Below are 13,477 nucleotides of genomic sequence, written 5' to 3'. Positions count from 1 at the left end.
CTTGCAGTCCAAGGGACTCTCAAGAGTCTTATCCAACACCAAAGTTCAAAAGCATCAATTCCTTGGCACTCAGCTTTCTTTATAGTCCAACTTTCACATCCATCCATGACTACTGGAAAAACCATAGCCTTGACTAGATGGACCTTTGTTGGCAAACTAATATCTCTGCTTTTTAATATCCTGTCTAGGTTGGTCATAACTTTCCCTCCAAGGAGCAAGCATCTTTTAATTTCATGACTGCAATCACCATCTGCAGTGAGTGTAGAACTAATTATTTGCAAATAACTAATAGGTGATATCTATGTCTATATTTATATATTACATTGATTCCAAGCAAAGCTCCTGAGGAAAATACATTTTTGGGGGGTCTAGTGTGAGAGAGGGTATTTTAAAAATTATATTTGAAGTATAAAATAGCCTTTCATGACACAATTCCATATTCATGTAGGTCATTTTTCAAGTTAGTGACATTTGACTTCATATAAATAGTACACTATAAATAACACCACAGTAAGGGCAAGGGAAAAAGGTAGCTGAGTCAAAATACTATCAAAGCCGTATTAACATTTCAGTTTTGTAGCGGGCAGTGTGAAGGTGGAATGAGAAAGTTTAGCCTTTAGTGCTTTGATTTATTTAATTCTCCTGGAAAAGGTATTTTTTAAAAGTATTAATCAGGAGTAGTTCTACTCACAATCTTAATATTACTGTGGGATGATTCATGATCAGACAATTAAACTAACTGAATTAAAAACAATAAAACTACAACCTTTCCCTCTTCTTGCTTGGCATTAATTTTTTCTTAAAGAAATGTAATTTTAATTTTTTCAATGTGACAGTGATACGGTTTGAGTCATATAATTACAAGGTTCATACAAGAAACAGAAGGCCCTGTTTCATTGGCCATCACTCTGATGCCCGCTTCCCAAAGGAGACTGCTGTCCTGCTATTTAACTCCATGTTTCTAAAGAGCATCCTTCCACTGCCATGTCTTAGTTGTTCCATTTTAGCCATTTTATGCCATTTTCCTAATTTCCCAGTATACATATATCATATTGTTCAGTGTTTACTGTATAGGTTTAACCCCTATTTTATACATTGTCCACCGCATCCCATGTTCTGTCAGTCAAGACAGGTTAGTAATGCTGCATTAACAAACTACCACAAAAACCTCGGTGGCCTACAACAATAAAGGGTAACTTCTCATGTACACTGCACGTCAGCAGCAGGCCAGTTGCAGTTCACGCTAGAGTGTCAGCACCTGGGACTCTGACGGCCAGAGACAGCCTCTAACACGTGTCTACCTTGTGGCAGGCTAAGAGACAGGGCTCTAATGCTTCTGCCCCAAAGTGACATATTCACCTGTGATCCTATTTCCTTAGTTACCATAATTCACACTGCCAGGTCTGACATCAGTGGGTAGGGAAGTATAATTCTCCTCCAGGGAAGTAACATCAGGTATTCTCAAACAGTCATACGGTCCACCACACTTGTTTTTTTTTCCTCTGGAATTTATAGTCCCTTCTTTCCTGGGTTGCTTAGTTTTCTCTAGATGTATCACCATTTCATCTATGTTCCACCAGAGCTGTGAAACATAAGGTTCAAACACGTTAGGAAACTGATCATGGTGTGTGGGGGGCTTCGGTTGCCACTGCTTTTTCTCTTGGAGACATCCCTCCTGGAGCCCTCCATTCTCTGTGTCAGAGCAGATGGTTTGGCTCCAGGTTGGCTCCACAGTTGTCATCCTCGAACTTCCCTTCACCTTTATCTCAGGAATTCTCCCTGCTTTCTCCTTTGCTGGTGCTCCTGGTTAAGAGGAAAACCAGGTAGGTTTTCTTGGTTTATGCCCTTATTTTGATGAGGTACCTCTCCGTGGGGCTTCCCAGGTGGTGCTAGTGGTAAAGAACCCTACCGCCAATGCAGGGGACATAAGAGATGCGGGTTTGATCCTTGTGCTGGGAAGGTCCCCTAGAGGAGGGCAAGGCAACCCATTCCAATATTCTTGGCTGGAGAATTCCACGGACAGAGGAGTACAGTCCATAGGGTCACAAAGAGTGGGACATGACTGAAGCAACTTGGCACACACCTCTCTCTAGTAGATTCCTGAGCACACGCAAGGAAAATTTTTGCTTTGACATCTTTTTCTGCTCCCTGCATTGGTTCTATTTCCTTTCTTTTCTTTTTTCTTCTTTCCTTTGTTCTCTGCCTCTCTCTCTGCCTTTTTCTATTTTTCTTTCTTTCTCCTGTTTGTTCATTTCAGGCTCTTTCATGTAAAGAGGTGTCTTCAAATAGCTGGAGACCCTTGACTCCACCCATGTTTAAGAATGAGATGATTAAAAGTTGATGAAAGTCTCTGCGGGTGGGACTAAGACTTGTCTACTGTCGGGCTTCACTGTAAAGAGGTGAAGAGCCACATTCTCCATTCTCAATTATCAGTATTTGTGTGCCTTTTCTTGTGACCTGTTGGTTCTCCACCCAGAGGAAGCTTCTAATTCCCTGACAGTATCACAGCATGAATCTGAATTTGGAAAAGAAACTGGTGGGGGTGGGGTGATGGGAATATGTCTCCTAATTCAATATGCACAACTTCATTTAATTCTGCTTTTCTAAGGCGTGAGTCACTCCTGCCCTCAGCTCTGCCTGGTATCCAGAGGAGTTCTGAGTCAAACCCTCCAGAAAGCAAACTTCCTGAATGCAGAGTTAAGGCAGCAGGGAGTGGATATAGGGACTGGGGGTAAGAAGGATCCCACTGTTCTTCACAATAATACATAATACAAAACTCATAATATATTCTCATTTTCAGGTCCAGTCTACTGCTTTCAGAGGTGGGGGCAGCTCTAGTTTCAGAGCCTTTCCAGGGTCTGGGATGTGAAAAGGTTCACCTTGGCTGGCTCAAACCCCTCCCAAAAGCTTAGGTACTAAATTTCTCAGTTTGGGTAAACTAGTTATCACTCATCCATCTGTTTCCATGTTCCTAAGTTTGTTGACATCCTTCTTCAGCAGGGATCTCTTTTCCTGTTTGCTTTGTCTTTATGGGTTTATACCTTTTTAAAAATCCCTTCTCTTAAAAAAAATAAAATCCCTTCTCTTTCATTATAATGAGGTATCTGTAGTGAGAAAAGAAAAATGTGTGATAATGAACCACGTTTAACCAGAAGTCTCCTTACCATTAACATCATAGATGTAATGAACATCTTTTCTAAGTAAGAAAAGTCCAAGTATGACTATAGGCAGTTCTATAAGACTTAGATATAAGTATAATAAAACACCTAAATTTTATTGAATGCTTAATATGTGCTAAATGGTCCTTTAAAAAAATTTTTTTTGGCTGTGTGTACAGCATGCAGGATCCTAGTTCCCTAATCAGGGGTCACATCTGTGCCCCCTGCATTGGAAGCATGAAGTCTTAACCACTAGACCACCAGGGAAATCCCTAAACCGTCTTTTAAATGCTTATTTGTATTATATATATATATATATATATATATTAATATTTTATCTTCACAATAACCCTGAGATGGATTCTGTGATTCAACGCCTAGCAGTCTGACTCCAGAGCACCTATGCTATATAATGTGGTACATCATTTCTAAACTACAGGAAATCTTATTTTCAACTTGTCAGGTCTCTGGTCAATCCATACTTATTAGTAACTTAAGCTATAGCTGAGGTTTTTCTCATAGACAGCACATTATTTGTTGTGGCAAGGCTAGCATCACTTTTGAAGTGTCTATTTGAAGATACATGTTGGAGGTAGAAGAGAGTAATTTATGACAAATTCTAAAGCAGAGTCATTTAAACTGGGAATCCTGGCATGTGTTTATTTTATAATACAGACAGATGGGCCTTTCCTCTTAAAGAAAGCAGTTACCGTCTGTAATCTGAGGGGTCAAAGAGAAGCAATTACAAATCCCACATTAGTAACACAACACTAAAACGCTTGGGTAAACGAAACATAACTGCCAGAGTTTAATATCTTAAAGCACTGATGGCCTTGAACACCCTAACTCAGAGAATTCAGCTCTTCATTCCTTGTAGATTTTTGAACAAGGTTCACTAGCACTCTCTCCAAGGCTACTCATACTCCAACTCCATTGTCACTTCTGCAGATAATTGTTTGCAATATATAGATATATCTTTGAAATCCTTACTGCCTCTCAATTCCTTGACCTCTCTTGGAATGATCTTTGCCCTCTGCTATCTCAGGTACCCACTTTTACGGTCATTCCCTATACCTTGTCATTACTTCTAATTTTAATTTCAAGCTAACTACTCTCCAACCCATCTCTTCTTTTTTCAGGTCATTCTCTATGGTACCTAAACTCCAGCAATTCTTCAACCTGATGAGAAATACATTCCACTCACTCTCCCACCTTTTCACAGTTCCCCATCGCTCTCAGTTCTCCACCTTTCCCTCCCAAATCCTTCCTTCTTACCATGTCTGAAATTGGAATGCCTCTTTTGCATCTACCTTCAACTACCCTTTGCCCATTTCTCCCCATCATACTTGTCTGACCAAATCTCAGGCCTGGGCAATCGGACTGCCTAGTCAGTGCCTACACATGAGCAACCAAATCTGGCTGGAGAAAAATGTGCAATCATACTGCTTATTTCATGACTGTAGCCTACCAGGCTCCTTTGTCCATGGAATTCTCCAAGCAAGAATACTGGATTGGTAGCCATTCCCTTCTCCAGGGTATCTTCCTGACCCAGGGATCAACCCTGGGTCTCCTGCACTATAGGCAGATTCTTTACTGTCTAAGTCACCAGGGAAGCCCTCACTATACTGACTGATCTCATTACAGATTCATGTGGGCCCTTAGTAGTGCCTGGAAACCTTACCGTGCTTCTCTCAATTCCCTCTCCCACACTTACAGACTAGTATTTCACCTCTCTTCCTCTCCCTCTCCCCACTAACCCCTCTCCCTACTTTCAGTTAATAACTATACGAACCAGAATATGCTAAACTGCTGTAACAAACAAAAATGTTATAGCTCCCACTCAATAGAAATTTGTATCTTGCTCAAATAATAATCCAGAGTGGGTATTCCAGGTCAATGGGCAACTCTTCTTCATCTCTACACCTTCTTTCTTACTGCCAATCCCAGGGTCTTGTAGTCATCTGCATAATCTAGCTGGCAGGAAGGAAAAAACGAATGAAGGAGGCATAGTGGCCTGGAAGTAGCCCACATCATCTTTGCTCACATTCCAGTAGCAATAACTTCACATTTGACCATACCCAACTGAAAGAAAGCCTGAGAAAAAAAGTCTCTGTGCCCAGGAAGAATGAGAGCATACACTGTGATGGACAAATAGCAGTCTCCTAAAATGATGTTGTTTCTTATTTCACTGAGAAAATAGAAGCAACTAGAAAAGAATGTCTGCTTTGTCTCGCTATCAAATCCACAAGCCTACTTCAGGATGTCCCATACATATGGAGACTGGAGGGATTATATTTCCAGGCTGTTCCCAAAGGGGCGGTGTCCAAGCTTTCAGAACAACATGGTCATAATGACTACATCACCTAATCACAAATTCAAACATACCTTCTTTCCTGGTGCTTCTTTTCACCTCTGTGGTTTTGGATGTTGTGATCAACACTTCTTCCTGCCCCTGTCTTTGTGAAACTCCAATGTATCTTGCTTTGGTGATTCTGTTACTCTGGTTCTCCTCCCACTTCCTCCTCTCTTTCTTTGTTGACTTCTCTATCTAGATGAAATCCCTTCTTTATTTGTTGGCTTTTCTCGTCCAGGTTTGAGCTTCTTAAACTTCAAGGTGATATAATCACTCGGGGTTCTTGTTAAATCAAAGACCCGATTCAGCAGGTCTGAGATTCCACCTTTCCAACAAACCTCCTGGTGATGCCAGTGCTGCTGGGCCATTGACCACAAGGTTCTAAAGATGATGTTCTCCAAGATTCTGTCCTTTGTTCTCTTCTCTCACAGTGTTATCACTGCTAGGCTGAACTTCCCAAACTATCTTCTAGTTCAACCCTCTTTCCCTTACTTCAAAAAATTACATCTAACTTCTTAGTTGTCTACCTCTATTTGACTGACTCAACTTTTCAGACCTTTAAATGTCCAAGTCTAAACTGATCTCTCAAAAAGTAGTTCCTGTTCCTACTGATAATTGTCTTTTTTCTTTTTTTCTATCTTCTATAATTATCTCCAAACTCAAACCCTCCAATACCTTTTATTTTTCTCTTTCTCGTTCATGCATGTTATGCTATCCCCTCTTACTGGAAAACCAATGAATCAATTACCAAATTCTGTAGATTCTGCTTCCACATTACCTTTTAGCCAAGCTCTTTTAAAAATTTCTCCTGCCTTTACCTTTTAGTCCAGATTTATCAATACCTTTTACCTGGCCTATTCCAAGTTTATCTGACCATTGTCCCACCTCTAATTTCTGTATCCAGTTACAGAGAGGTGAAAGCAAAGCAAATCAAAGCTTTTAAACCTCCAATCTTTTATTTATTTTTAACTTCTTTTGTATTGGGGTATAGCCGATTAACAATGTTGTGATACTTTCAGGTGAACGAGGAAGGGATTCAGCCATATATATACGTGTATCCACTTTTTCCCAAACCCCGCTCCCCTCCAGGCTGTCACATAACATTAAGTAGAGTTTCATGTGCTACACACTAGGTCCCTGTTGTAAACCTCCAATCTTTTAAACCACGAAAACTAAGTTATGTTTAAATACAAATTCTTCCACTTAGCATTCCAGGCCCCATTCTCCTCGCTGTCTGCCACTTCTCAACATGCCCTAGAATGTTACCATTTGCTTTTCCCTAACACGACTTTCACTGATTCACCTTCACATATGTTCTCATGTTATCTCTTCTTGTTGTAAAACCATCCCTATCTCCTTCAAGGTCAATCCCAAATGCCTTTTCCTCCTTACTGCCTTTCTTTCCTCGTTCCCAGACAGGTCTGAGCAGTTCCCTGATATTCTGCAGTACTCTGTATTTTTCTCGTGGCACCTATCATGATTTATCTTTTATTATAACGATTTTATCCCTTATTCTAAAGGCAAGGATAACATCTTCAACTTCCCTCTGTAACCCCGCAGCGTCTTACCTAAGGGGGCGTCTGCTATTAGTTGAAATCAAAGTGATTTAGGAAGATAACGTGTGCAACGGTAAGCAGCAGAGAATACGAAGTCAGGACAGTTGGGTTCCTGCTCTGCCATTTATTAGACGTGAGGCTTTGGCTAAGTCGCTTAACTTGGCTTGGACAACGGGAATCCTACTACTTGATGGAACACAAAGGGAGATAACTCTACAGAGAACGAACTAATCCATGTTCGTTATTTTCCTTGCAGAGAGCTGATGCAGCCTTTCATTCAAATCCTGTTTGCAGGACCATTCCTACTTAACCGACCGGAGGTCGGGCCCCAGAACGGCTGGGAATTCGGGCCCCCATGTTCCCCAGGCCTCCTTCCACGGCAGGGCTCTCTGTTCTCCGCGATGCAGGTGAAGCCGCCGACCTGCGGGGGTATGGCCTGGAGTCCTATTCTCTCGGGAGACCTCCCCCCTCCCACTCACTCCGGGAAAGCTCTCCCCTTCCCGGTAACCCAGAAGACCGCTGCGCCGCCGCCTACGTGAGACGTTTGGACCCTGCCCGGCCCCCGTAGCTCCCCTTCTCCAGCAGGTGGTTCTGGTCCTTTCCCCCAACTCTGGGCGCTCACGTCACCGGCGAACCTCTACCCACGCGCTAGCGCCGCAACCAACCGAGAAAATAAACAAACCCCAGCGCGCGGCGGCGGGCGCGCCAGGCCCCTCCCCCGCTCCGCCCCGCGGCTCTCACGCCGCCCCCTCAGCCGGGACTTCCCTCCCGCCCTCGGCTCACGGCCGCGCTCTCTCCGCCCCTCTCCGCGGCCCGCAGCCGCGCTCCCCGCTGCCGTCCGCCCGGCGCGACTCCCCGGGGCCCGTTAGTGCTCGGCGCCCGCTCGCGGGGCCGCCGCGCGACCCCTGCCCCGTGCGAGCCCGCCCCTGCCCCCGACACTTGACCCAGCGCAGTCCCAACGCCCAGTGCGGCCGCCCCGGGAGCCGCGGAGCGGCGGCGGCGGGGGGAGGAGGGAGAGGAGGACCGAGCCGGCGGCCGGAGAGGCCCGGTGAGTACGCGGAGGGCGGGCCGCCTCGTGGGGGGTCAGCTTCGGCGCCCCTGAGGCAGTGGTGGCGGCCCGGCCGCGCCGCTCCGGGCGCCCCGGCTCGGCCGTTGGGGACTCGGCCTGAGGCGACGGGCCCCGCTGGCCGGAGCCACTGGGCAGAGTGCGCGGGAGGGCCGCTCCTCAGGAAGGCCCTCGGCGCCCAGCTCGGGGGCGGCGGAGAGAGACCCGCGCCGACCCCAGGCCCGGGCGCACCGGCGGTGCCTGCGCCTCCCGAGACCCCGCGGGGGCCCGGCCAGGGGGCGACCGCGGTCGCGGGGCCGCCGAGTGACAGGTGCCGCCGCCCCCTCCCCGCCGCGGGCATCGCTCTCCCTCCCGGGAAGCCAGGCGCTCGGAAATTTCTGGAGCAACGACCCGACTCGCTGTTTTTCTCCGTTGCAGGTTTTGAAACCCCTTCTTTGCCAGAGTTCGGTCTCTCCCAGCCCTGTTTCTTTCTCGTTTGTACTTTGCGCGAGTAACTTTGGGAGCATCGGTTAACAGCCTATGGGTGAAATTTGGCTTTCGTTCATGCATGAGGTATAGTAAATTACTTATTGAATAAAGTGCTCCTCCTTCTCCCGCTAGCTATTGAAAAAAGAGAAGGGTTTTGAATTTTTTTTTTTTTGCAGTTATTGTTTGTAATAAGCAGTCTTCCAGAAATTTTGTCATTTCTAACACTTAGGGATCTTGGTCGATATTGAACAGTAAATGGCTTATTAAATTGTGTTTTCTCTCCAACTTCTTTTAGATTTTTCATTTTTAACTTTACCTGGAGTCTCCAATTGAGTAAGTGCTATGGCTTTCATTAGAAGCACTAATGAGAAAAATAGTCTTTCCTCTACTGGACAGCCACTGAAATGTTCTCTACACTTTTCATTATTGTCTGCTTCTTTACATAGTAAACGTGCTTGTAAGTGTAACCTGAATCGTCGGTTTAATAAATTTGACTTGCCAGCTATAAGAATATTAAACTTCGTGGCAATTAAAAATAATACAGATTTTTTTTTTCTCAACAAGTTTATAACACATAAGCTCACATTAGTCAGATCCTGATTAACGGAAGATGATGTCATAATTGGTAACAACAAACTTAGCTATAAGACATCAATCAGGTGGCTTCACTCTATAAAGAGTGAAGAATTCAGAAGTTGAGCAGGAAGAGATCATTGGGACTAATGAAAATACGTGTGCTTTATTCATGGGAGAATTCTTTAGTTCCTCAGTCGGTACCTGCTTGTACTTTTTGCTTAGCTTTTTCAATCCACAGAAATTAGATGCTGCAGGTTAGAGACGGGAGACAGTATTGAACTATGAAGGAAAAAAAATGTTTGTATTAAGTTCGTTGAGAACTAAGTTTGGGTATGTTCCTGGCACTTACTGGTTGTGAACCTTAGTTTATAAGACGCCAAAGTGAAAGATATTGTGTAGTTGGCGTTATTTGAGGAACAGAACATGGAAAAAATACAATACAAAATTTTCACCAGATATTAAGTCACTCATACTCAGTGCCATTTCATTTTATGGCTTTTGTTTTTTAAAATCTAAGCTACTTTTCAGTGAGACCACACTGTATGCATTTCGTTTTTCACCAGGCTTACTGGTTGGTTATGTTAGTGGAAGATCACTATCGTTTTTGTAAAAAGGGATATCTTTCTTGATAGAGGAGCTTAAACATATATGTTTTGAAGTGCCCTAATTATGGTTCCCTGGACTGAAGGATGGCTACTGCTACCATCTTTCTTGACCCTAGAATGATCATAGTCGAGAATGATACCATAGTGGCACTTTTTCTCAGAACTTTGGTAGGGGAACCCAAGAGGCTCAGCCATTTATAAAACCATTTATAAAACCTGCTTCTTGCAGTTTAGGCTATTCATTTAAAAAACGTATTTACTTAAGCTCCTGGTGTATTCTAGTTCTTTTAAATTAACGCTTTAAAACCAGTTCTGTTTCCTAAATAAATATACCTTTTAAACGAAATTAGTTGTGGTGATGATGAGTTAGTAGAATGCCACTTAACAATGAAGCAACTTTGAACTGCTAATAACCACTATTAACTCACATTTGCATTTTGGGAATTGAGGATTATCTCTAGTGCACTTTGCATTTTGCTGCATTCTATTTTAGAGCAGGTCTTTGAATGTGTAGATAGCTGTGTACATGGGGAATGTAAATATTTTTAAAAAAAACAAATTCAATAAACGTATCTTTTGTGTGCCAGGTCCTGTGATTTTTGTTGGGGATGGAAAAAAGAGGCCCTTGCCTTTCAGGATATTGAAATCAGGATTATAAAGAGCTGGGCACAATAAACATAATTTTAATTAAATCTGTCCAGTAATAAAAGTAAATATAGAGTACAGAAATATTGCAGAGGAGGAAACGATTAAACAGGCAGGTTAGAAGAAGCATTTTAGAGATGCTAGCACCTGAGCAAGATTTTGGGGAACAAATACTGGGTGGACCAAATCCTTTAGGTTTTTCTGTAAGATCTTATGGAAAAACCACACACAAAAAAAAACTTTGTGGCCAACCCAATACAGGTTGTAAGTGAAAGAGATATAGGGCATTTTAGGCAAAAGGCATAGCAAAAGCTATAAACAAGTAAAATTAAATGTGTGGTCAGGAAGTTTTAAGTAGTTTTTTTGTTGTTGTTTGTTTATTTTTGGCTCTGCTGGGTCTTCACTGTTGTGCATAGGCTTTCTCTGGTTGTGGTGAGCCAGGGCTACTCCCTAGTTGCAATGCACAGGCTTCTCATTGTGGTGGCTTCTTGTGTCAGGGAGCACGGGCTCCAGGTGCTCCAGCTCAGCAGCTGTGGTGCGCAGGCTTAGCTGCTGTGTGGCACGCGGAATCTTCCCAGACCAGGGATTGAACCCGTGTGTCCTGCGTTGGCAGACAGATTCTTATCTACTCTGACACCAAAGAAGTCCTAAATAATTGTTTTGGTGGGGTACAATGTCTGAGGAAGGACAGTTGCTTTTGAAAATCTAACATATGTTCTAATATTAATAATAAGTAATTTTTTTTTTAGTACTGAGTATAAAGTGGAGACTTTCCTGTAATTTGATATTACTGCAATTTCAAGTATAGAGGAATAAATAGTTTTTACTAATGGTGTTCATTAAGAAAGTATAAAATATTGCACTTCATGTGATGAGTTGCCTGCATATTTATATTTGTAAATTTATTGTGCATTTGTTTTTAAGTTATCTTGTGAACTTTTGTCTTCCTTCAACTACTTAAATTAGCCTTTACATTATTTTTAAAAGAAAACTCAACAGGAAGAGGGATAAACAGAAAATGATATTACATTTCTGGACCAAAAAAACTGATTTGTGTAGTATTTTAGTAATGTGTAACTGTTTAACATAGAACACTAGCCATTACATTCATAGACTGACCAATGTAGGTAACTTAGTGGATGTCTACTATATTTTTGTTTTGTGTATCTTAATTATCTCCATGTTATTTAAGTGTATGTATATAAATGAGCATTTGAATACCTGGATTTTAAAGACTGTGTAATAGAGAAAGAACGGGAAAATGGGGGAGGGCGAAGAGCTCCGTTTGCATCTGTTTACCTAAGTATCTCTTTGATATGACTATAGATGGAGATGCAGACGTGTGGGACACAAGACCTCTAACCCTATGCTCACAAGAAGCCCTTTCCCTGAAATAGTATCTTTAAAAGTCTGATGTTTTTGTGGTCTGCTTATTTGTCTCTTTTTCTCTTTAAGATTTTTAAAAAGTAGTTTCAAATGAATTCCTGAATTATATGACATGATTTTTTTTTTTTTGTAAATTCGGAAAAATTTGTTAATGAAGGCAGTGTTCTCTTAAAGACATGCAACACAGTCTTTAACAATTGCTTTCTGTCATTTGTCTTCTCAGTCACTAACATAAGGGACCTGAGGCATGTCATTGTTAATTCTGACCTGTAGTTGCCCTTTCTAAGTTTTGACACAGGGCAGAAAAATCAATATTGCATTGATTATATTATGTTTTCCTTTTTGAATTTGGGTATAGATAGCCATTTTTCCTTTTCAAGATGAGATTTTTTTTTTTCTTATAGAAAATTATTATAGACTATTTGGGAAAATAATGAAAACTATAGAAAGGAAGATAGGCATCATGGGTAGCCCCATGCATCTCATTCTTTTTGGTATGTAAACAACTAACATGTTTACAAACTGGGGATTATTTTTATTCCCTTCGTTCATTTAAAGTTTACATTTCACCCCTCTTCCCACTTGTGAAGTATTGGTTAGCGTATGGTATATGCATTTTTGATACATAGATTCCTCTCATGACTAATGAGGGAGTTGATGTGTTGTCTGTTTATCACTTTTTTTTAAAGTAGAACTTATGATACAGTTGATCAGCCTTCCAGTTGTCCCATCTCTTTACTCCCTCAGCTGCTAAGTAGAGCTATTTTTTGCCTTTAGTTTTACTAAAGTGATACAGGTGGCCACCACTCTTCTCTTCTCCCATCTGTAGCCCCTGACCAAACAAGGGATCATTGCAGGTGAACATTTCCCCCTTTCCATCTACCTTTCATTAGTTAAGCACTTGGGTTGCTAAGGTGTAGCATAGGTAGCTGCCGCATCAGAAAAAGTTATTTTGAGTGTTTATCACTGATTCTTTTTTCAGTTAACACAATGTATTCTAATGCTTTCTTTTCACTTTTATTATTTCTTCTCATTCATTCAGGAAACATTTGTTGCTTGTCACATATGTCCACTATTTAAGACATGGTCACTACTGTGATTCTTGGGTTTCAGGTAGATTGGTGTTCTCCTCATGTAGTATGTTAGATAAAATCTTTAGGTCTTTGACTCTTTTCAGTGGCTCAACTGCAAATTCTGAAGGCCAAAAATTGTTTTCTTTTCATTTCAAAGAAAAACAATTTCTGTGAGCTTGTAAGAGATGTTTAGAATGTCTGTGAACATTTCACTCATGCAGGACAGTCCAGATAATGAAATTCAGTTTTGGTATCAGTCTTAAATTGGAGAGGAAGTGTATTTGTGTAAGCTATTAGTGATGATAAAGTTAGATAATATTGCAGTGACAACCTGAAAACCTCACCAGCTTAAAGAAGCAAAGTTGCTTTCCTACTCAAGCTACATATCCATTACAGGTTAGTAAGGAGATTTTTTTCATTGTAGTTTCAGACTCCATCAGACTTGACTGATGGAGACTTCATCTAAGCATATGCTTCTGCAGTAACAGAAGCAGAGAAAAAATATGGCTCACCACGCTCGGCTTTTAAAGCTTACATTTCACTGGTAAGTCACATTGGCCATGTCTGCATTCAACATGAGAGTGATACATA

The 13,477-nt window shown here is 41.9% G+C and overlaps 1 protein-coding gene and 1 long non-coding RNA gene across 6 annotated transcripts in view; one reads left to right on the top strand and one right to left on the bottom strand.

The window, feature by feature from the left end:
* Positions 1–7,675, bottom strand: part of LOC139184602 (uncharacterized) — a 28,869-nt gene extending 21,194 nt beyond the window's left edge. Inside the window, exon 1 of the long non-coding RNA XR_011568148.1 lies at positions 5,544–7,675. This is a non-coding gene — a long non-coding RNA (uncharacterized lncRNA). The remainder of the gene's footprint in view (positions 1–5,543) is intronic.
* A 180-nt stretch (positions 7,676–7,855) lies between these two features.
* Positions 7,856–13,477, top strand: part of GKAP1 (G kinase anchoring protein 1) — a 92,034-nt gene continuing 86,412 nt past the window's right edge. For 2 of the 5 annotated variants that reach the window (XM_070795036.1, XM_019966471.2), the window contains exons 1-2: positions 7,856–8,115; positions 8,551–8,685. The gene's annotated coding sequence lies outside the window, so the exon portion shown is untranslated. Of the gene's footprint in view, positions 8,116–8,550; positions 8,686–13,310; positions 13,431–13,477 lie in introns of those variants that run through there. The other 3 variants (XM_019966470.2, XM_019966469.2, XM_070795035.1) reach the window with 3 other exon arrangements.

Source organism: Bos indicus, chromosome 8 (genome assembly GCF_029378745.1).
Source record: "Bos indicus isolate NIAB-ARS_2022 breed Sahiwal x Tharparkar chromosome 8, NIAB-ARS_B.indTharparkar_mat_pri_1.0, whole genome shotgun sequence".
Lineage (NCBI taxonomy): Eukaryota > Metazoa > Chordata > Mammalia > Artiodactyla > Bovidae > Bos > Bos indicus.
Note: the sequence above shows the minus strand (reverse complement) of the source record. Positions and strands in the feature narration are given on the sequence as shown.